Genomic DNA, 22,853 nt, shown 5'->3' with positions numbered 1-22,853 from the left:
TTAGAATTGTGTTTTCAAGAGTGTTTTTTTAAAAAGCACCGCCAGGCGTGGTGGCTCATGCCTTTAATCCCAGCACTTGGGAGGCAGAGGCAGGTGGATTTCTGAGTTCGAGGCCAGCCTGGTCTACAAAGTGAGTTACAGGACAGCCAGGGCTAGAGAGAAACCCTGTCTCGAAAAAACAAACAAACAAAAAAAAAGCCCAGCACCAATCGGAGCAGGTCTCGTGCAGTGTCTGCTGGCACAGCTGCAGCAGCGGCAGACCCCTGCAAGAGCCCCCCTTGATGAATGTGCAGCTGCTCGCCCGCACCTGCGTGCACCCCAGGGCTCCTCTCCTCCCCACAGTCCAGGATCCTGGGCCACAGCAGCATCAACTTTTGTCTAAATTCACAAATGACATTTAGGATGACATGGTCCCGTACATTAAATATGCTGTTTGGCCAGCCACCTTTTAATTTGTGTATTTTGGGTTATTCGTATAACTTAAATGGTTAATGTCAAACACTTGTTAAAGTAATTTCTGGCCAATCAGTTGTTTACATTTAGATTTTGTACTTTTAACCACAATCAATTTAGTAAAATTATTTCCATCCAAAGTGTAGGGGTATAAAGAAAGTCCTTCACACTTATATTTGCTGTGGGATAAATTAAAAGATGCAGAGATTGGTTCTAGTGATATTTGTTTAATTGTGAGATTTAAGCTAGGCATGGTTAACATTTCTGTTATCCCAGTACCCTGGAGGCCGAGGTAGAAGAGCGAGCTAGAGGCCAGCCTGGGTGATACAGCAAAACCTAGTCTCAGAAAACTGAAGTAATGCTAGGTGTGGCAGTCCACACCTGAAATCCCTGCTCTGAGGAGGCAAGGCCTGAGGGCCAGGAGTTTGTTTGTAAGTCTCTCCTTTGCTGTGTAGTTCCAGGCAAACCTGAGCTATGTAAGGAGAGTCTATCTCAAAGAAACACCCAGCAGGGACTGGGGAGATGGCACAGTGGAAAGGTACTTGTGCAAGCCTGAGAACTGTAATTTGAATCCCCAGAAGCCACCAAAAAGCCAGGTGGGCACTGTATGAGCAAATATAGCATGCTCTGGGTTCAGTTGAGAGACCCTGCCTCAGCAAATATAAGGTGGAGAACAATGGAGACTGAATCCTGACAACCACCTCAGACACACACACATACACACGAGAAATACAACAGAAACCAAAATTGTCAAAGTACACAGTACACAGTTAAAGGCATGCATACATCTTCAGGTTTTCCCCTTTGCCCCTAATCTCCTTCTTTTTTTTTTTTTTTTTTTCTTTTCTATCATGGTGGTTCAGAAACTGCTGTGTAGACAGTGTCTGGGAACATGCACTCACACTGACTGAAGTCTTCATGTTCCAATGGTAGAGGGCTCGCCTGTCCAAAGGGGCCCGCCTACACAGTGAGGGGCCCACACAGAACATTGTGTGAGCTTGCATTCCTTCAGCGGTGATTCTGAAATGGAGGGCCCAGGCGTCGAGCTGAACCTGCCCTGACCCTGCATGGCTTCCACACCCTCCTCTGTGCATCCTCAGCTATGGCTTCTTTCACACACTTCCCTAGGCCAGAGGATCTGACAGGCTCTGGTTCTTTGAATTTTCGCCAGTTTGTATCTTGGTGAAATACTTGCAAAACCAGATCTGATGGTTCATTTGCCGATCGGCTCCTGTCCTTTGCTTACCTTGAATAAAACCTGACATTTCTTTGTAACCGTTGGTTTCTGGGTCTCTGGTATGGATGTCAGGGTTCACCTAAAGGGGAAAATACAGAAACACCTCTAGATACTGTAGGTGTCCTGGTCCCCACTTCTGACTTGAGGGGACAGATTCTCATTGAGGCATTCTGGACCTTGCTTTTCTCAGGCTGCCTGGTCAGCAGGGCTACATCTGTAGATTCGCTGTGATATAAAAAACAGCGGAAAGGCGTTGGAGTCAGAATCCTGTTCATGGCACTAAACTCGACTGTGTGCCTGTGTGTATGTGTGTGTGAACATGTGTGTGTCTGTGTGTGTGTGCCTTGGTGTGTATGTGTGTCTGTGTGCATGTGTGTGGTGTCTGTGCATCCATGAGTGTGTGCCTGTGTGTATGTATGTGTGCAAGTGTGTCTGTCTGTGTGCATGTGTGTGGTATCTGCATCTGTGGGTATGTACCTGCAGAGTTCGTTCAGCGAAGGGCATCCACTGTTCTTCTCTCACTTGCTGCATTATTCCTTTGAGACTGGGTCTGTTGCTGAACCTAGAGCTAGGCTGGCTACCAGCAAGCCCCAGTGAACTATCCTTTCTCCAGTCTGAATAGTAATGGGGTTACACGCCCATTATACCCAGCTGTTTTGTTTTGTTTTTTCAAGACAAGGTTTCTCTGTATAGCCCTAGCTGTCCTGGAACTCACTTTGTAGACCAGGCTGGCCTCAAACTCAGAAATCTGCCTGCCTCTGCCTCCCAAGTGCTGGGATTAAAGGCATGTGCCACCACCGCCCGGCATACCCAGCTGTTTTATGTGGGTGCTGGGGATCTGAGCTCAGGTCCTCAAGATAGCATAGGAAGTGTTCTTATTCACTGAGCTATCTCTCCACCACCAAATTAGTTTTTTTTTTTTTCCATTTTACTTTTTACATGTATGGGTGTTCTGCCTATCTATGCCTGTGACCAGTTTTGCAGTACCTGCAGAGGCCAGAAGAGGGCATCAAATTTCTTCCCCCTGGAGCAGAAGTTACAAGGGGTTGCGAGCTGCTTTGGATGGACTAAACCTGGGTCCTCTGCAAGAGCAGCAGGTGCTTTTAACCACTAAGCCATCTCTTCCTGCCCGAAGGCCTGTATTTCCCACCAACCCTCACCACTAAGTGCCCATAGTCAACATCAGGAAAATAGGACTAAATATACTTTGACTAAGTTAAAACAATTCTTTGACAATGAGTCACTGGTACAAAACAGAGGGGTTATAGCTTGTGTTTAGTTATAACAGCAGTAAGTAACACTGGCTGTGTTTTATTTTGCAAATACCCCCCAGGCTCTCACACGCTTTATCCTAATGTATTTAAAACTCTTAGACAACCTCGTCATAGGAAAGGGTATGATTTTTTTAAAAAGATTTACTTATTGCTATATGTACGTACACTGTAGCTGTCCTCAGACACACCAGAAGAGGGCGTCAGATCTCATACGGATGGTTGTGAGCCACCATGTGGTTGCTGGGATTTGAACTTGGGACCTTTGGAAGAGCAGTCAGTGCTTTTACCCACCGAGCCATCTCTCCAGCAGAATATTATTTTTACATGCTCTAACTACTTAATATTTTCATCTCATTGATTCTTTTTTATCCATTTAGCAAACTTTTTTTTTTTTTTTTTTTTTTTGGTTTTTCGAGACAGGGTTTCTCTGTGTAGCCTTGGCTGTCCTGGCACTCACTTTGTAGACCAGGCTGGCCTCGAACTCAGAAATCCGCCTGCCTGTGCCTCCCGAGTGCTGGGATTAAAGGCGTGCGCCACCGCCCGGCTCCATTTAGCAAACTTTAAAAAAAAAAAAAAAAAAAAAAAAAAAAAAAAAGTTGCAAGGTCTTGGATCTACAGATAGCACCGTTGAACTCCTGCAGTTTAGTATAATGGCCAGAAGGTGGAGACAGAGATCACAAAGTCATTTAGACTGGACATGAGTAGGGTGGGGTGAGGTGGGGGTGTATATCCAGTTCTTATTAGAAACAAGGGTGAGGAGCAGGCTTAACGTTGAAGTCACCTGGGACAACTCCAATGATGTATGGCAGTTCACAGATTCTGAGTTAAGTGGTCTGAGGTGTGCTGCCTTTGGGAGTTTTATAATAGTTGTATTACTGTCTCTACTTCCAGCGAAGTCTCAGACGTCAGAACACGCCACAAGGGTTGGTTAGTGTTGCAGAACCTTCTGGAGAATTTATGAACCCCTGATGTAGTCTTTGTTCTGGAAAATCAATATATATCTGCCTGCTTGTATGTACACATGTGTGCAGACACCCGAGGTCAGAAGAGGGTCTTAGATCCCCTGAAACTGGGGATAGCATTGGGACCTATCTGATGTGGGTGCTGGAAACCAAGCCCAGGTTCTCTGTAAGAACAGCAAATGCTCTTAACTGCTGAGCCTCTTCTCTAGCTCCGTTATTTGTGTCTCTTGTTTTTTGTTTGTTTTTAGGGGGGTAGGTTTTGTTTTGAGATGAGCTGTCACCAAATGCACAGGCTGGAGTTCTGTTCTCAACCCTCCTGCCTTAGCCTCCACAGTACTGGGATCACAGGCTCCACACCCAGCATGTAATTCTTCAGTAGGCATTTGGATCTTCCAGCACATGAACTGAGGTTGAAATGGAAGGGAAGCCCTAAGAACTTCACCGATTGTCCGTGGTATTCAAACCATCCTTCCGTCTCCGGAATGCCCCTTGTTCCTAGGTTGCAGCCTTTTCTTCCTGGAGCCTTTTCTGCTTGGCACCATTTGCTGGGGTAGTTACCACTGGATGCTCAGTACTGGCTTGAAAACTCCCAATGGAGGGAAAACGTACTCTCCTTGCTAGCCCCATCTTTCAGAGCACGCTTTATCACTCTGGTATGGTCACCTGCCTGCTTATCTGTGGCCCTCCCTGCTGGATATAAGTCACTTCCTGTCTTGTTGGCCTTTCCTCGCCTGAACAGGTCCTGGCAAGAGTCTGTTGAGTGAATTGGAAAGGAATAAAACACCCCCTTGTATCGACGAACACTGAGGCCTCGGAGGGGAGATGGTAGCCCTCATGACCAAGTTCACCGAGGGGACAGCGGGAATGGAATTCAGGTCTCGGAGGCTTCTCTATCTTATACTGTCTCCTACATGGCTTTGCTACTGTACATATGTGAAACCCAGAAGTGGGGGAAATTAACATATAAAGAACACTCTTTCCAAGCTTGGGACTTTATTTTTGCTTTTACCACATTTGAAATTCCAAACATGGCTATCACTCATAACCCGAGATAAAACTGTCATAAAGGTTAGTACTGAGATAAAGCCCGTGAAGTGGACCACAGCCTTGTCGGTCATCCAATGAGAGGGACTCTCTCTCTCTCTCTCTCTCTCTCTCTCTCTCTCTCTCACACACACACACACACACACACACACACACACACACACATTTTACTTTGTATGTATGGGTGTTTTGCCCATATGCAGTGCAAGGGCATTAGGTCTCCTGGAACTTGAGTTACAGATGGTTGTAAGCTGACAGTCAGTGCTGGGAGCCCAGGCCCTCAGAGATCAGTGGTGAAAGCAGGGAGCCTTCCACTCACAGGTTGGAGCTTTCACCCTGAACTTCAAGAACTGTCCTACCCTGACTTTGCAACACATGCTTGGCACTTGTGCTAATGGCAGGAGTAGTGACAGAGGTACACTCCAGCCCGGGGAAATGCAGGTAGGTGTCTCTGTGGCAGGAAAAAAAGTACAGCTCACAGTCAAGGGAGTGCCTGCCCCACCCTCCCATTATCTTATCACTGAGATTTGGGGCAGCTGGCAAGGTGGCTCTGACGCCCCCTCATCCTCCTTCATCCCTTCATTTATCACCCCACCCCCAACTCACAGCAAGAGTAACCTAAAAACCGGGCAGGTCCAAGTTTTGCAGATTCAAAGGTGAACGTTAAGCCAGTTCAAGCCAAGAGGCGCTCCCAGATGAGGGTGGTGAGGGCTGGACCCAGGCCAGCACGAGAGGAGAGCCAGTCAGGCGGTGTTTCCTGACTAGGGTGGGAAGGGAGGAAATCACATTTGAAGAGGGAGTGGCCTAACCCAAGGCAGGGTGATTTAGCCAAGCAGATGGCCTCTGGTGGGTTAGCTTGTGGCGCTCAGCATGGTGAGCCCATAGAGAGGTCGTGGGCGGTGTGGTAGGCTTACTAGACTTGTAGGTATCTCGGATAGATTTGCTTTAGGGAGCACTCAGGTAGCAGATGGAGCGTGAACAGAAGGGAGGAGGTCAGGATTATCACTCGAGGCTTCATTGTAGTTGCTGCACCTGTAACCTGAGCTATGGGGTATTGAAACTCCTTTCCTTGTGACTGAGGTGTTGGCCAGAGAGGGTGCCCCCTCAGGAGGCACAGAAGCCTCCCAGGTATGCCATGCAGAGGAGGTTAGGTAGAGCCTAAGGTAGCGTGGACCGAAGAAGCTCGGCATAACTCGAGGAAAGACAATGCTGGGTGTGAATCCACAAAGCCAGGAAGAAAGCGCAGCAGGCAGTCCCTCCAAAATTTCCACACAGTCACCACGTGACTCAGCAACTCCAGGTGACACCCCAAACAAATGATGTGAGCAAGTACAGCAGTGCCCACAGCGGCAGCATGCGGGATAGCCCCAAACTAGCAACGGCGGCTCTGCTGGCGACCAGAGAATGGCGTGATGTGTGTCTACTCGGTGGATAATATTGGGCTGTAGAAAAGGTGAAATATCAATATACTCCACATTGTGGGTGAGCCACTAAATGCTATGCTAAGTCAAAGAAGACAGCCATGTATACTGTAGGTTTTCATTTACATGAGATGCTCAGAATAACATTTAAGTGTTTGCCTGAACAGGTGTTGGGGATAATAAGGGAAAGTACCTGAGTTGGGTTCCCAGGACCCACGTCCAATGGCTCACAGCCATCTGTCACTCCAGGGGATCGAGCGCCCTCTTCTGGTCTATGAGGGCAACTGCACTCACATGACACAAGTGTCAGGTCAGCTTGATTTCATAAGAATGGAACAGCTATGGAACAGTAGGATTTTCATTCATTTATTCATTCATCCACTCACTGGAGAAGATACCTGGAGAACTTATCAAATATATAAGATATAATATATAAGAATCAGGCAAGTGCCGGGCGTGGTGGTGCACGCCTTTAATTCCAGCACTTAGGAGACAATGACAGGCAGATTTCTGAGTTCAAAGCCATCCTGGTCTACAGAGTGAGTTTCAGGACAGCCAGAGCTATACAAAGAAATCCTGTTTAAAAAAAAAAAAAAAAAAAAAGAATCAAGCAGAAGAAAATATCAGGGAACAAGAAAAAAGTCCTCCAGATGTCACACTTGATCAGGACGGTAAGCTAATACAGTCAGTGACCTGGGGTCTGGGGGGCCAGAGGCAAGGAAAAACAGATCATGGCCGACAGAAAGCTCTGGTCAGATTATAGCTTGGCACGAGGTGTGAGGGAAGTTCTCCCTGGGAAGACAACCTTTGAGCAGAGGCAGGCAGGGGTGACCCTTGGGGTGACCACAGAAGAGCTCTACAGCAGGTGGCACGTAGGGCACACGGGCTATCTTAGAGGGGCAGGAGGTAACAGAGCAGAACATCAGGTGGGAACAGGAGGAGGGTGAGCATGGTAACTGGGATGTGGGGCCCTCCTGGCCTTGTCCCCCCACCATAAAGAGGAGAGGCTTAGGAGCCATGGGTGGGGAGGGCTGTGAGCAGAGCTTTGCCCTGACCTTATGGAAGGGCCCCTCTAAGTCAAGGTTTTCAACCATGGCACTGTTATTCCTCGGGCAGGCTGGTTCCTTGTAGGTGCACTGCGGGATGTTTGTCAACATCTCAAACCTCTTACCAGATGCCAGGAAGAATCAATCCCTCCCCCTAACTATGACAACCTAACGTATCTCATGCTTTGGAAAATGTGCCCTGGAGGGCTAAGAAGCCCAAAGTGGAGACACATCGCTCTTCTCTGGGCCCTAGCTTGTAGGGGGCATGCGTTCAGGGAGCTCTGGTTCTGAAAGGCTGGATTTGGAGGTGGTCGCGAGACCTGTAGGATAACATGTCTCTCAAGCAGTGAGACAACTTCCACCCTGGAATTTAAAAAAAAAAAAAAAAAAAAAAGCAACACCCTTGGTTACGCTTAATGCTTTGAACAAGAATGGTATGTGAGGTGCCAGAGAAGGTACCAGAAGAATCTCTTGAGCTTTTGGCCCCGCCTCACAAGCATGGCAAGGCAAGAGTATAGAGAAGGGGAGTGGCAAGGGGCTGGAGACAAGGGGACGCGAGCCCCAGTCATCTGGGAAGGGCTCATCGATTCTTGATGCATTTCCTGAGTATCTTCTATACATGAGGCAGTTTCGCTAACATCGTGTCATCTGAGAACAATATTTAACAGTGAGGCAAATGTTATCCTTCCTGTTTTGTGACTCACAGATTACGAAACTTCTGAGTAACATTCTCAGATCACGGTCGGGACGCATGCGCATTCCTGTCAATGCCAGATGCTGGCTCCCTGAAGCATCTAAGTGCAGTTTATGCTAGCTAGCATTGAAGGCAGCACAGATTCAAGTGGGGTTGGGAAGCGGAGCAGATGACACAGCCGCTTGCTGCTTGAATGGAGCTTGGATGGAGAGTAAATTACAGGGATTTGGGACAGGGCTATTTCTTAAAGCATAGAGCTTGTTAATATCAGTTTTGCTTGCGGGAGGGAGAGCTTAAAAGTACGCTTGCGCAGGTCAGAGGACAATGTATAGAGGATAGCTCTCTCCTACCTTGTGAATCCCAGGGATCTAACTCAGGTCATTAGGCTTGGCACAGTTTACCCACAAACTTTTCCAAACAACTCTCTCTCTCTCTCTCTCTCTCTCTCTCTCTCTCTCTCTCTCTCTCTCTCTCTCTCTCTTTCACACACACACACACACACACACACACACACACACACACTGTCTCTCCCTGTGTCTCTGTCTCTCTCTCTCTGCTCTCTCTGCCTCTCTCTCTCTCTCTTCTCCGCCCCCCCCCCCATCCCCCGTGTCCTGTGTAATGGTGCTCTCTGTAACACAGGGCAGGCATGATGCTTGGGGTCTGATATGCTAAGTAGACTGCTGGTAGCATAGTGGGCACCACCTTTTTCCCCAAGCCAGGAAGCTTTTCCAAACCTTCCCTCAATCAGCTGACCCAGAATCATCTTGGGCAATGACAAGTGCTTTTCCGGAAGTCTCTCTTGACCCCTTTACATAAAGGGAAAGTCTCCCAGAATGTGTCTGATGACAGACACTCTCCAAGCCGTAACAGGAGACAAGATAGGACTTCTGAGATGGTTGGTTTTGTGTTGTTGCTTTGTTTTGCGTTGTTTTGCTTTGTGTCAGCATAAAATGATGAAGGTGATGAACTAGCCAAAGCCCTGGAGTCTGAGCCATTTCCAGCCCCAGCCCCAGCCCCAGCCCCAGCCCCAGCCCCAGCCCCAGCCCCAGCCCAACATGAATACAGAATGTATCCTGCCACAACCTTTAGATATGAAGAAACTCAGGTTCCATCCTTCTGAGAAAAGCCTGCCAGCATCCCAATGCAAAATAAATAAATAAATAAATAAATAAATAAATAAATAAAGCCTCCAACCCAGAAATACTTTGTCCAGCCTTCTCCAGGAATGGAGACCAAGACATGTGGGTGAACACACACTTCATTGTGTTTGACAAAATGAAATCAAAGGCAGACCAACAGCTGGGTTAAACTCTTTATATAGGTTTCTCTACTTTAACAATGTTAGAGAATGGTTTAGATATAAAAAACTTTTAAATTGCCAGGCATGATAGTGCACACCTTTAATCCCAGTACTCTGTAGGCAGGAGCAGGCAGGATCTCTGTGAGTTCAAGGCTAGCCTGATTTACATAGAGGGTTCCAGGACTATACAGTGAGATACTGTTTATAAACTTTAAAAAGGGGGGGGAGGAACTATGCTTGGACTATAGTGTTAAGGAAAAAATAATATATATATAATATATATATGTGCGTGTATTAATATAATATAATAATGTATATATACACACATTTATATACATATATATTATAACAACAATTGACAGTTTGCAAAGAGATTTTTTCCATTGTATTAGAAGGTTATTTCTGCAAGCTGAGACAATGGATAATTTTGTCTTTTTTTCTTTTTAATTTTTACATGTCTGGGTGTTCTGAATGTGTATCTATGTGCAAGGCCAGGAAGGCCAGAAGAGGGCATCAGGTCCCCTGGGCTGTGAACCACCATGTGGAAGCTGGGTCCTCTGCAAGAGCAGCCGATGCTCTTGTTTGTCTGTTTGTCCAGACAGGGTCTCACTATGCAGCCTTGGCTGGCCTGGAACTCTATGTGGTGACTTCTTTCAGTCTTCTTTCTTTCTTTCTTTCTTTATTTATTTATTTATTTATTTATTTATTTATTTATTATTATATGTAAGTACACTGTAGCTGTCTTCAGACAGACCAGAAGAGAGTGTCAGATTTCATTACGGATGGTTGTGAGCCACCATGTGGTTGCTGGGATTTGAACTCCAGACCTCCGGAAGAGCAGTCAGGTGCTCTTACCCACTGAGCCATCTCACCAGCCCCCTTTCAGTCTTCTTAACCACCGAGCCAACGCGCCAGCCCCTGCATTTTTTCCCTTACACTAATGTTTTTCTGAATTCCTAAGTGATAAGGAAAAGGTAATTATCTTAAAGGAGCAAGAGCTGAGTTGCTGGGAAGGGTCAGAGCCCGGTGGATCTCACTGCACTACCCATGTCGGGAGGGGCACCACTGGTGTCTTCTACATCCAGGAAGCATCTGCAGGATATTACCAACACTGTGCAGAACCCACATTATTAATATTTTTACATAGAGTCTTCAGGGTTTTTGTTTGTTTGGTTGGTTGGTTGGTTTTGGTTTGGTTTGGTTTGGTTTGGTTTGGTTTGGTTTGGTTTGGTTTGGTTTGGAGGGGCTTGGCAGCAAGTTTTTTTTTCTTTTCTTTTCTTTTTTTCTTTTCTTTTCTTTCTTTCTCCCCCCCCCCTTTTTTTTTTTCTTTTTCTTCTTTTTTGGGACAGGGTTTCTCTATATAGTCGTAGCTGTCCTGGAATTCAGGACACCTATAGACTAGGCTGGCCTCGAAATCTGCCTACCTCTGCCTTCCACGTACTGGGATTAAAGGCGTGTGCCACCACTGCCCAGTCCATTTTAATTTTTTTTACTTTATGTGTATGGGTGTTTTTCCTGCATGTATGTGTGTGTACTAAGTCATGCTGGTGCCTGCAGAGTCTAGCAGAAGGCATTGAATCTCCTGGACCTGGAGTTATAGACCATTGTGAGCCACCATGTGGGTGGCTGGGAATCAAACCTGGGTCCTCTGGAAGAGCAACCAATGTTCTTAACCACTGCGCCATCTCTCCAGCCCCCTTGTCCAATTTTTAACATGTCACAAAATAAATTTTGAGGTCAGGTTATAGTGACCTCTACTTCACTTGAGCAGTTTTAGACTCAGAACTGGCACAGGCCCAGTAATTCCGTAGTTGTACAGGTGTTCACATGTGACCATCACTTGTGCAAGAAAGCTGTCTCTGTGACCTTTGCTGGGCTGTGTCCTCTTAACATGCTGCTGAGCCAGCACTCAACACAAGAGCCTAGACTCCTCCTTCCTCCAGAAGGAGCCTCTGGAACGTGTCAGGGGTCAGTCCAAGGCTCAAGAGCCACTTCTCCGTTTATGCAGCCTTTTTATAGCATCCAGAGCATATGTAAATATCCAGCTTCCTATTTAGATAAAAGCTTTGTTTGTTTTCAAGGCCACCCTGAGTCTTCTCACCCTCTAGGATGGTGAAAAGCACGCTTCTGCTTCCTGCAGGGGTTTTGAAATAGCCAGGGCCATTTGCAACCTTTAACCATGAAAGATGATTGCAGGGGAGGCTGCGATTCACAAGCCACACGGCTTCCCCAGCCTCTGCCCCATCACTTACTCAGAATCTGGCCTTCTTTCCACTCATTGTGGACCCTACGCAGAGGACATGTATCCCTTACTTTTCATTGATGTCAGCAGGGTAGTGGTTAGGACTAGGTGGGAAACACTCTGTCCCATTCAGAGCACCACTGAGAATCCAAGGACCGTGGGCCCCGCTGATATGGATCGTGCTACGGCCATGTCATTTGGATTGTCTACTGGCTCCTCCTCCCTACATGGTGCCTACCGTCGGGAAAGCCCAGAGCAGGTATCTCACCAGATAGCTATGAACGTGAAGACACAGTTGAACCAGAAATATATACATAGCGGGCCAGTGGCCTCCCTGCACAACCCGAATGTCCCTGGCTGGAGGGGCAAAGGATGCGGGAGGCAGCACAGCCAGCACTGCCCCCGCTCCCTGCTGTAAACGGAGGCCCTAAGAGCTTGGTTTACATTTTCAGTTTAACACACATCTTCGAATAGCGCTCTGGATGCCTGATTTGCATTTCCTGAAACCACCAGGTGAGCAGCTGCGGAGCAGATTCCGACGGGATGCTCAAGGCTGACTGCACACAGAGGCTTCCATGTGCCTCGCTCAGCAGGTTCAGGTGTGACCCCTATGGAGGGTGGACTCCGGACCGAACTGGCATTCTCTGAGCTCAGTGACCATTTCGCACACCGAATTCATCTGCGCAATTGTGCTTAGCTGTCCCCGGGTTAACTCCACGTTTGCATGAAGATCAAAATGCTTACTTTTGAAAAGTTTGGTTGTCTTCGTCGTCTGTCTTATCTGGGAAGACATTCCTGCTTGGAATTTCCTGGGCTTTTCTTTTAAATGGAGAACATGGAGAATGTGAGGGCAGGGCTGGGGTGCCTTCTCTCTTATTGGTTTTTGTTTGTTTGCTTGTTTGGTTTTTGTTTTTTGGTTTTTTTTTCTTTTTCCAGAAACAACAGTTGACAAATATTCTTCACTCTCTTGGTCCTCTCTGGACAGTTAGGATCTTACTGTGGCCATTGCTTTCTTGCCTGACCTAACCCAAATCCTATAGATGGCCGTGATTCTGCCTTATTGAATGTTTTTCTTTTCTTTCTTTCTTTCTTCCTTTCTTTCTTTCTTTCGTTCTTTCTCTTTTTCTTTCTTTCTTTCTTTCTTTCTTTGAATTACAGTTTACACACATAAGGAGCTCATGCACACAGCACTCACGTGGATCTCAGAAGGCAACCTTTGGGGGTCAGTTCCTGCCTTCCACCATGCGGGTCCTGAGGATTGAACTCAGGCAGGCCCTAGGGCTCTTTTATTGTCTGATCTACAAAGCAAGTTCCAGGGCACATAGTGAGACCCTGCCCTAAACAAACAAACAAACAAACATACAAAACAAAACAAAATTAAGAAAGATTCTAAGCATACCTGAAATGTATGAAGCTTGGTATCACAAAGGAACTGGACTATGGAAAAGATTCTATCAGCATTCGTAGCCTAGGTCTGTCTGTATAAGAAGAATCTTTAACAGGGACTTGGGCCCAGAGAAGCTAAGCAACCTACTGAATCAAACCCCTTATGCAAGTTTCCTCCCTCCTAGGCTGGAATGCTCCTGCCTGTGCCCTTCAATGTTACACCTCTGCATGTCCATGTCTATGTAGACACTTCAGTAGACTGGAAATATTGCATGCTGGGCTTTAGGGTTCCTTGCTGAAATGAGCCTTGCCTCTTCTCTCAGACCGCTTTGCTGAAAAGAATGTTAGTGGTCTTCACTTGAAGTTGTCCCTCCCTGGGACATACAGTAACCAGGAGACAAGGGAAAGAAGAGGCCCTGGCTACAAGAGACAGGGTCACTGACAGGAAGCAGCCTCACAGAAGAGCCTATGCTGACCCAGTGGTTGTTGTGTGTGGTGCTGGATTGGACTCAGGACCCTGTGCATACAGACAAGAACTCTACCACCAAGCCACTCCCCCAGTCTCTGCACTGACTTCAAAGCATGGCTTACGAAAGGTCCTGGCTCACCAATGGAGCTCAGGCCTACAAAAACAGGATGGTACTGGTGTAAAATAGATGCCTGCATCGATGCTGTCTGACAATACTCCCAGATCACACTGCTTTAGGAAAGCCATTCCCATGTTCAGCATCCTCAAATACTGGAGCCACCTGGGTAACTGTCTCCCTGATCCACACTCCTATCCAAATGCATGCAGGTCCTCTGGGGAGTGGGAAACAGAAGTTGAATCTAAAAGACACTGGCTTGTCCCTGAAGAAATGGCACAGAACCAGGAGAGGCAGGTTGACTTTGGACAGGGGAGACATCCTGTGTGCTCCCCTGTGAGATACGGAAAATAATACTTTTTAAAGCACCTTTGGGAGGATTATTGTTTGTAGCTTCTGCAGCTCCTCTGTCTCTTTCCTTAACAGGGTTTCTGTGGAGAGAGGCTGCTGATAACAAAGCACCCACAGGTGCCGGGTGCTAGTTCATCACTGTAGATGCTTCTCCATACATGATTGGGCTCATGGGTAGGTGCCATCGTGACTCCTCCAAGCCTCCAGCATCCCAGAATCAACCATTACAGTCTCTTGGGAAATGGGGATGGGTGTATCATAGAACTTACAGAATGGGGATGGCTGTATTGCTTAATTCACAGAAGGGGGTTGGGTATATCATAGAACTCACAGACGCTCTTGTGTCTGTGAGAGTAGCCTCTGTCTTCCTCCCCCTCCTTCCCAGAGGGCACTCTGTCCCTGATGTCACAATGAGATTGACAAGCCATCAGTCTGAGCGCCCACCACCCCCATGATGGACAGATATGATGGCCTCTCTCTGAAGAAGCCACCAGCACCTGGTTCAGGTGTAGGAGCAAACACCTGCTAGGCACCAACCTGGTTCTGCCACTCACCCTGTGACCCAAGCCAAGCCCTGTCTCTCTGGGCCACAGATTCTCCACTGTTAGATGGATGGATCTGGAAGAAGTCACTTTAGCAAAGCCTCAGATTTGGTGACAATCTGAAGAGTGTCATCTTTCTCCAGAAAGTGTTTCCTTCTCCATCCCTCCCAAACAGCAACGCCTCTTCTATGCTTTCTGGGTACCATGTTTTAGGTTCTTTTTAACAAAATCTGGTTTTACAAGATCTTTCTTCCCCAGCCCTGTACCTACCACAGAGACCAAGCTGGTCCTAATGCTGGTGACCAAAAGCAACCCTCTTCCTCATCTGAACTCCATTTCCACTTTGAACCTTATGCCAAGTCTAAGGCTTATCAGCCACGGGTGTATGAATTACCATATGAAAGAACTTAGTTGGACCCCATTTAAAAGAATCACCATTTCGACTTAGTGAAGAAAAAAAAAAAAAAACTAGTTCTTCGGAAAAATACATATAAATGCCTCTCTAAATAGCCAAATCAATTTAGGACCATAGAAGACGTAATTATGTCTGTGTAAGATAAAAGCACTCTCCAGTAGTGGCAAAGGGCCAAGAGACAACATGTTATGCAGGGCCACCCCAGAAGCTGGTGCCTGGCCAATGGGAGACCATGAATAGGGTGTGCGATCCACTAGCCAAGCCCTGCACCTAGTAGTTCTGTGCATTCAGAGGGAGGGACTGGTAGAACTCAGCAGGGGCGCTTGTGTGTGCTAGCAGACTGCTCCAGCAAGAAGAAATATGTCTTTGCTTACTAATGTATATGCTGTTTCCCAAAGGCTGAAACCAGAAGCCCAGGCAAAGTGGGGTGTATACGAGATGCTGTTGTAAAAGTAGTCTTGGTTGCCGTGAGATACTTACTCTTCCCAGATGCCTCCAAAAATAGACCCCAAATGGGTCCCTCTCACTCAAAGCTCAGCCTAGCCCTCTGGCCCAGCCTAACTTGGGGTCCTCATTACCGGTTCAAGCCTGACTTAAAAATCCCAAACCCACCAGATGTGATGGCATGCCCTTTTAATCCCAGCACTCAGAAGGCAGACAGAGACAGGCAGATCTCTGTGAGTTCAAGGCCAGCCTGGACTGTATGGTAATGAATCTGAGATGGCCAGTGCTGGCAGTATGGTGGCGGCCATCCCTGACACCCACAGCCTCACAGCTCCAGTGTGGCACGAAGAGTCATTTTATTCAACATGAGAGCAGGCCACAGACAGACCTGCCCATCTGTTCTCACTTCTGTCTTTGGGGAAGCCAGCATAAAACAGACTGGGAGAGAGAGCAGGGAGACCCATGGAAGGGGACACATGGCCTCAGAGACCTGCTGTCCTGGGGAACCCACAAGCTGTCTGCCTCCCATCCCTCCCGCCACATCTTCTAGTCACCTCCTTTCTCTCCACACTCAGTCCCACACAGGTGACCCCTATGTCTGACTAGGCTAGCATGCCAACCTAGCAGTACTGACTGCTGCCTGGACAGGTTTTCTAAGACAAAACAGCTACACTGGGGAGAGGAAGGGAGAGGCCTCAGCAGGTGCCCGTGAGGAAACAGTGAGGACCTGGGAGTTCCCAGCCTCAGCACCGAGCTGCACACCCAGGTGTCTCCTGAGCCATGCCCCGCCACAGTTCAGTGCCGCCCGCTGAGACCTGAACTATCTTGTCTGCTGTCCAGTTATAAATTAATCTTGTGTCATCAGTGATTAACTTACTTGAGCCCCAGGAGTTGCTGAACCAAAACAGCCCCTTAGGGCGAAAGAGTCTCCACTGTGGTGCCCTGTGTGCGTGGATCTGTCTGTGACCCAAGGCACACTGCCCTTTGTGCTCTGTCAGCAGGGGTGTTGGGGACAGCCAAGACACGGGTCCTAATCTGGGTGCTGTTGCCCTGGGATGCTCACTGGGTCCCTGGAGGTGGGGAGCCACATTCTGGGGGTCGTTTCTCTTGTGAAATGAGGGTAGGGTGAAGTTGGAGTCACCTGAATACAACAGCCTGGGTTAACACGGAAGGAAAGGGAACCCCAGCTGTGGTAGCCTCTAGACATGGAAGGGACCTGGGGACATTTCGTAGTACATAAGCTGCATGGTGTGGAAGGGGAATAGGCCTACCTTGAAGGCAACTTCCCAGTTCTATAGAAGACAAGAGAGAGACCTGGACTGGCCTAATATCACCCCAAAGAGACAATGAGAGGAACAAGAATGAATATCAAGTCACATTTGTATGTCAACTAAAGGCTTAGTTGTTTATCTAGTCCACAGCTAGGACTACATAGAAAGACCCCATCTCAAGAAAGAGAGATGGGCAGAGGGAGGGAGGGAGGGGGGGGAGGGAGGGAGGGAGGGAGGGAGGGAGGGAGGGAGGGAGGGAGGGAGGGAGGGAGGGAGGGAGGGGATGTATAAAAACCATCCTGATTGATGTCAGCCAAGTAGGAGACTCAATCTGCTAAGGGTATATTTCTCATCATCATTGCAATTAAAAGGCACATTGTAAGTTTGAATCATTTAAAAACGCATGTCCATGCTGGGTGTTGTGGTACACACCTATAGAAAGATTCTGCATTCAAGATCAGCCTGGGCTGCATAGACTGTCCCAGGTCGGTCTCAGTCACATAGTAAAGTCCTGTTTCCAAACCCAAACCCAAAATAAAAATAAAAATAAATCTTCATCAAAGGAACCCTCCCTGGGGCTGTTGAGACGGCTCAGCAGGCAAGGGCATTGGCCTCCAAGCCTGAGTTCAACCACCAGGACCCACACGCAGGAGAGAGAACTCCCCCAAGTTCTCCTCTGCCCTCCACACAAGCACTGTGACATGTGCATCACACACTCACATGCACATGCACACACACAACCACACACACAAAACTTAAATGAAAACATGGCTTAAAAATTAATTCCCCTCTCCAATTTATTATAAAATCTATTCACATACAGAGAAACCCTGTCTCAAAAAACCAAACCAAAACAAAACAAAACAAAAAAACCTATTCATAGAAGCAATTGAGTTGTTGTGTTTTGTTTTTTGTTGTTTTTTGTTTTTTTTAATTATAAACTAAATGGCAGAGAAGTTTCTGGACTATTAGTACCGAATACATTGAAAGAAAAGCCTAAAACTATCAGCTGAATTTTAGGTGCTAAAACCCCTCTGCCTTTCCCCCTTGTCTATAAAACAAAAGAAGACTGGGAGTGTGGCTCAGTGGGAAGGGTTTGTCCAGTATTCATGAAGACCTGGGTTGGTTCCCACCGCTTCATAAATGAAGGAGTGAACTAGCCGGATAGCTAAGGATGGCTTTGAACTTCTGATCCTCCGCTGCATGGCCAGTTCCAGGGCTACAAGAGACTGTCTCAAAAATTAAATAACTAAGCAAATAAAACAACCCCTGCTGCTCTTGGTAGATATGGTTGGAGTGAGTTATTTTGACCCTCAAATATTTCAAGTTTTAAAGCATAATCTGATATCTATGTTCATTTCTTTTTAAAGTGATTTTTTTAATGATTGATTTATTTTTATTTTATCTGCATCGGTGTTTTGCTTGCATGTATGCCTGTGTGAAGGTGTCAGATGCCCCGGAACTGGAGCTACGGGTAGTGGTGAGCTGCCGTATGGGTGCTGAAATTGAACCCTGGTCCCTGGAAGAGCAGCCAGTGCTCTTCATCACTGAGCCATCTCTCCCGCTCCTCAATGTCCAATTCTTATGTCTTCAACGTTGCATGAAACAACACCTTAAATATGTGGAAATGCACATGGTTTGAACAGAAAGAGAAAGCAAAGAGATGAGTGAGGGCAAGCCCTGGCCTTCCTTTGTGAAGAACATCTATATAATATTGGATGTTCCCAGAAAAATCAAGGGTGATGAGTCACAGGCAGAATTCCAGGAACCAGGTTTGCCAGCTTGGTTTTACCCAAGTCAACCAATTAGCATGCACTTCTCCACAAATCGCCACAGGTTTGAAGTTGTCTTCTGCCTGCCTTCTGGATCTGAGCCATCCTTAAGGAAAAACCCTGTCTTCCCTCATTCTATAGCGGCAGAATACCCATCATGCTTTGGCTTTGCCTAACTCACTCGACAAACCTTGAGGCTAAACTCGGGGAGTAGATGGTTGGTTGTTGTTTCTAACCCACCCTCGTATTTTGCAGAATTCCCACCCCACCTGTGGTCTGCTGCTGAACTGCCCCGTGGTAACTGGGAATGGGTTCCTTAGCAGACTGTTCGCAGATTCTGTTGTTGGCTGGAGAGACCCGCAGGCAAACTCAGTTTCCATGTTACGTCCCCTCTGTCCCAGTTCAGCCTCTTCGCTGCTGCTGCTGCCCTGAAGGCAGATCTCACTTCCGCCTCAGGATGGGGTGGCTTCCTGGAGGAATCTATCCCTCCACTCTTGCGAGTGAAGAGCACAGCCACACTTTCTGAGAATTTGCCCTGTGCTCCGGCTAAACACTGAGCACAGTTTTCACACCAAGGCAGGCTGAGCACCCTGTTCAAAGATCACACCTGTTTTCCAGTCCGTGACACTTCAACTGGTAGAACTGTTCAACCTCGGCTTCATTTTAAAGGCTTCTAGGAAACCCGTTTAAAGAGAAAGACGGAGACGTGGTGGTGAATGGCCGTCATGCAGCATGCCAAGGCAGGCAGGTTTCTGTGAATTTTAGGCAAACTCTGATCTATTGGTTGAGTTTCAGGACAACTGGGGCTGCATAGGGAGACGCTGCCTCAAGGAACAAAACAAAACAAAAAGAGAAAAAGGAAGGAAAAAAAGTAATTTCGGGGCTCCCGCTGTCACGTGACTCCAGAAAGATGGCGGGAGCATTTCGTGGCGCTCCAGAGCCTTCTGAAGGCCTCCTCAAAAGATGCCATCAGACAACTGTGCCAAGAAAGCTTCTCCAGTTCATCCGTTGACTCAAAAAAAACCTCCTAGATAATACATGTTCCAGCTTGTCTTGAAAGACCCACAACGTGAGGACTCCCTCACGTTCTGACTCAGGAGAGGCGACACCCCAAAATCACCCACAAGAAACGATCTTGCTGCAACTGCAAGAGGATTTTTATTCGAGAGCGTTCTCGGGCCCATGGTCATACACCACGCAGGGGTAGAGGACCATGGCGCCCTGAGTAGCTGAGTAAGGGGGTATTTAAAGGAAGAAACCACAATTCATGGAGGTGGGGAGGGCGTTGTTGGAAAATACCAAAAATACCAGTTAAGAGTCACAAGGAAGTATAAAGTCACAAGTGTCAGGTTATCTCTCAAGACAGTTTCTAAGAGCCCCTAACAATCTAAGAGCCCCTAAAGATAGCACATTTGCATTGCAGGTTCCAGTAATGGTCAGGGTGCCATTCTTTGAATTGAACCCAGGAAGCGGGTAGGTGGAGGAATGTCGCTATCTGTTTTATGACCAGTACCTGGAGCACTAAGCCACAAAGGCTACACTCCCAAGCCTGGGCCCAAAAGCCTCGAATTTTGTTTTTACTTTGCTATACTTTTTTAATACTTCTTCAGTCTGTGACCCAGGAGGCAGATCAACTGCTCCAGGCTCTGCACCACTTCACTAGGCTGGTGGCCTTCGGTGACCTGACCTCTGCTGAGGCGATTCTGGCTCTTTTTCCGGAAAATTTCCACCAAAACCTCAAAAACCTGCTGACAAAAATCATCCTGGAGCACATATCGACTTGGAGAGCTGAAGCCCAAGCAAACCAGATCTCTCTGCCACGCCTGGTGGACCTGAACTGGAAAGTGGATATCAAAACCTCCTCTGACAACATCAGCCGCATGGCTGTCCCCACCTGCCTGCTCCAGATGAAGATCCAGGAGGATCCTAGTCTGTGTGGAGAGAAACCCTCCATCTTGGCTATGACCATGGAGCTGAGCAAAGAGACGCTGGACACCATGTTAGGTGGTCTGGGTCGCATTCGGGACCAGCTTCCTGCTGTAGCTAATGAATAAGGCAACCAGCTATTGGCCAGCGAAGGTGTGGTTGTCCGCACAGAGGCTGACCGTGGGCAGACAGTGGGATGGAGGGGCTGCTGCTACTCAGAAGGCTCAGTGGAGAAACGGAAGCCCACGCCCAGCGTTCCTCTCTTCTCTTCCTCCTGTTTTTCCTAAAGATGAGCAGAAGCCTCCATCTCTGAGAAGGCCCTGTGTGGCGCTAAGCTGCCCAGCCATGGCAGTGAGAGGGAATGTGTTCTTTCTCAGCCTGTTCGTGCTGCTGTGGAGAGCTCAGGCCAGCACTGTGGCCTGAGATTACCTCCATCATTAGCTCGGGTGAGCTCACTTCCAGCCCTGGAATACATGGAGGGAATTAGGGATGAGGCCTGCAGCGCCTGCTCCCCGTCAGAGGGAAGTCAGCAGACAGATAGCAGCACGGTCCCCTTAGACCCTTCTCTGAGCTTGCAACCCTGCTGGGCCATAGCTCCAGTTCGGAAAACTGGAACACACCATTTGCCACTATTCCTGGGCTAGAAAGTAGAAAGGATTGGAAATAAATAACAGTGATGATTCTGGAAAAAAAAAAAAAAAAAGGAATTTCGCTCTTACAGTGTGAAGATCAATAATGTCACCACACACCAGGGCTAATTGCCAGCACTTGTTTCCCACTCCAGGTGACAATAACTAGGAGCCAGAGACAAGGCGTTTGACCCCAAACCCCAGCACAGGATAGCAAGACAGTGTACTGGATAGACTTGCTTCTCTGTCTTCCTCCTCACCTCCACAGCTTTAATAAAATCACACCTGCCTGACACTGTATATGACAGCTACATCGGGGATGGCTTGTTCTTCCTGCAAGATAATCGCTAAGAGCCCTAGTAGAACATGGCCCAAGACTGTGTGCCACCCTTTATATGCCAACGGAAGAGCCCAAGGCCTTTGGCTGTTCAAATACTTGGCCCATAACGGATTGACATATTCACTGCTTGAGCTAAGCTGTTGATCTAATCAGCCAAAGCCAGATAAGGAGGTGCATGCCTTTAATCTCAGCTCTCTCAGGAGCCAGAGGCCTCTGAATTCAAGCCCTGCCTGGTCTACCTAGAAAGTTCTAGGCCATATGAAATAAAGAAAGAAAAATATAAATCCAAAGAAGAAAGTAAGGAAAAGTGTTTAGACTTGTTTTCAATTAAGGAGTGTTTTTGTTTTTGTTTTTTTGTTGTTGTTGTTTTCCTGTCATCTTTCTGTTGCTGTTTATAGTTGGGTTTTGATCTCTTGATCAGCTCCTTGCTCCTATAACCTCTAGGTGGCGCACGTTCCAAAAGTTAGCCTTTTGTAGGCCTCCTTTTATCTCTACTAGAAGTCAATCCAAGGGAATGTGGTGGGGGCTGTGCATCAGATTTAGCAAATTAAAGAATACGGCTCCCAGTTAAACTAGAATCTCAAATAGGCAAAATGTAACTTGGAACTTACGTATACTAAAAAATGTACTAGATGTTCACCTGAAATTCGAATTCAGCTGACAACTTATGGCTGAGTGTAAATCGCTATCGGTTTCTCCTACTGCTAGGATTTGAGGATGGTGTGCTTGGAAAAAAAAAGCATTCAGAGTGACATGGGTGAGCCAGCAATTATGACAATATAGTCTCAACTCTTGTGTGACATCTCAAGTGTCCCAAAGCCTTAACACACCCTAACCCTCTACTACCGCCTCATCTCCTGTCACGGTGCTCCCGCCCTGACTCTTGTATAATCAAGGCAAAGGTCTGGAATGCTCCACTGACCTCCTTTGCTTTCTTTGGCAACAGCTTGGTGTAGTTTACCTCACACCTCTTGCACTAGTGTGAGGCCCACAACCTTGCAGTTCAGTCTGACAGAGGACAGCATAGATAGGTCTTGTGTAAGAAAGAGTCTATGTTGATCAAAATGGAAATGGCACCCGAAGTAAATCCTTGTAGCCCATACCTGCCCTTAGCCAGCCTCTTGACCAGCCTCACATTTAACACTTCATGGGGGGAGGGGGAGTAGATAAAGCAGGAAATTGACCTGAAGCCTGGGTTTTTTTCTCCACATGCATTGGCTACTCTCCCTCCTTGACCACAGGATCTCTGCAGCGTCATTAGAAAAGACCAATGCTACAACACAGCCTCATATGCACAGCATCCCACCCAACCCAGGGTCACTCACACTATACTGCCCACACAACCATGTGTCACAAGTGCAACTCTAGCAGGCTCTACCTGTGTGAACCCTGTGTGGCAGGAGAGAAGAGAAGACAGAAGAAGCAAGCTGAGAAAATTCCCCGGGAAGGGGCCCATGGGAAGTCACCCAGTCACGCCAGCTCTGCTACAGGACTACTCTCCTTTAAAGAGGAGGAAAGCT

At 47.4% G+C, this 22,853-nt stretch overlaps 1 pseudogene; it reads left to right on the top strand.

The window, feature by feature from the left end:
* Positions 1-11,845: 11,845 nt before the first annotated feature.
* Positions 11,846-20,583, top strand: LOC110304537 (COMM domain-containing protein 9-like; annotated as a pseudogene).
* The last annotated feature ends 2,270 nt before the right edge of the window (positions 20,584-22,853 follow it).

This window comes from Mus caroli, unplaced genomic scaffold (assembly GCF_978045245.1).
Source record: "Mus caroli unplaced genomic scaffold, Mus_caroli_1 scaffold_13, whole genome shotgun sequence".
In the NCBI taxonomy this organism is placed as follows: Eukaryota; Metazoa; Chordata; class Mammalia; order Rodentia; family Muridae; genus Mus; species Mus caroli.
Note: the sequence above shows the minus strand (reverse complement) of the source record. Positions and strands in the feature narration are given on the sequence as shown.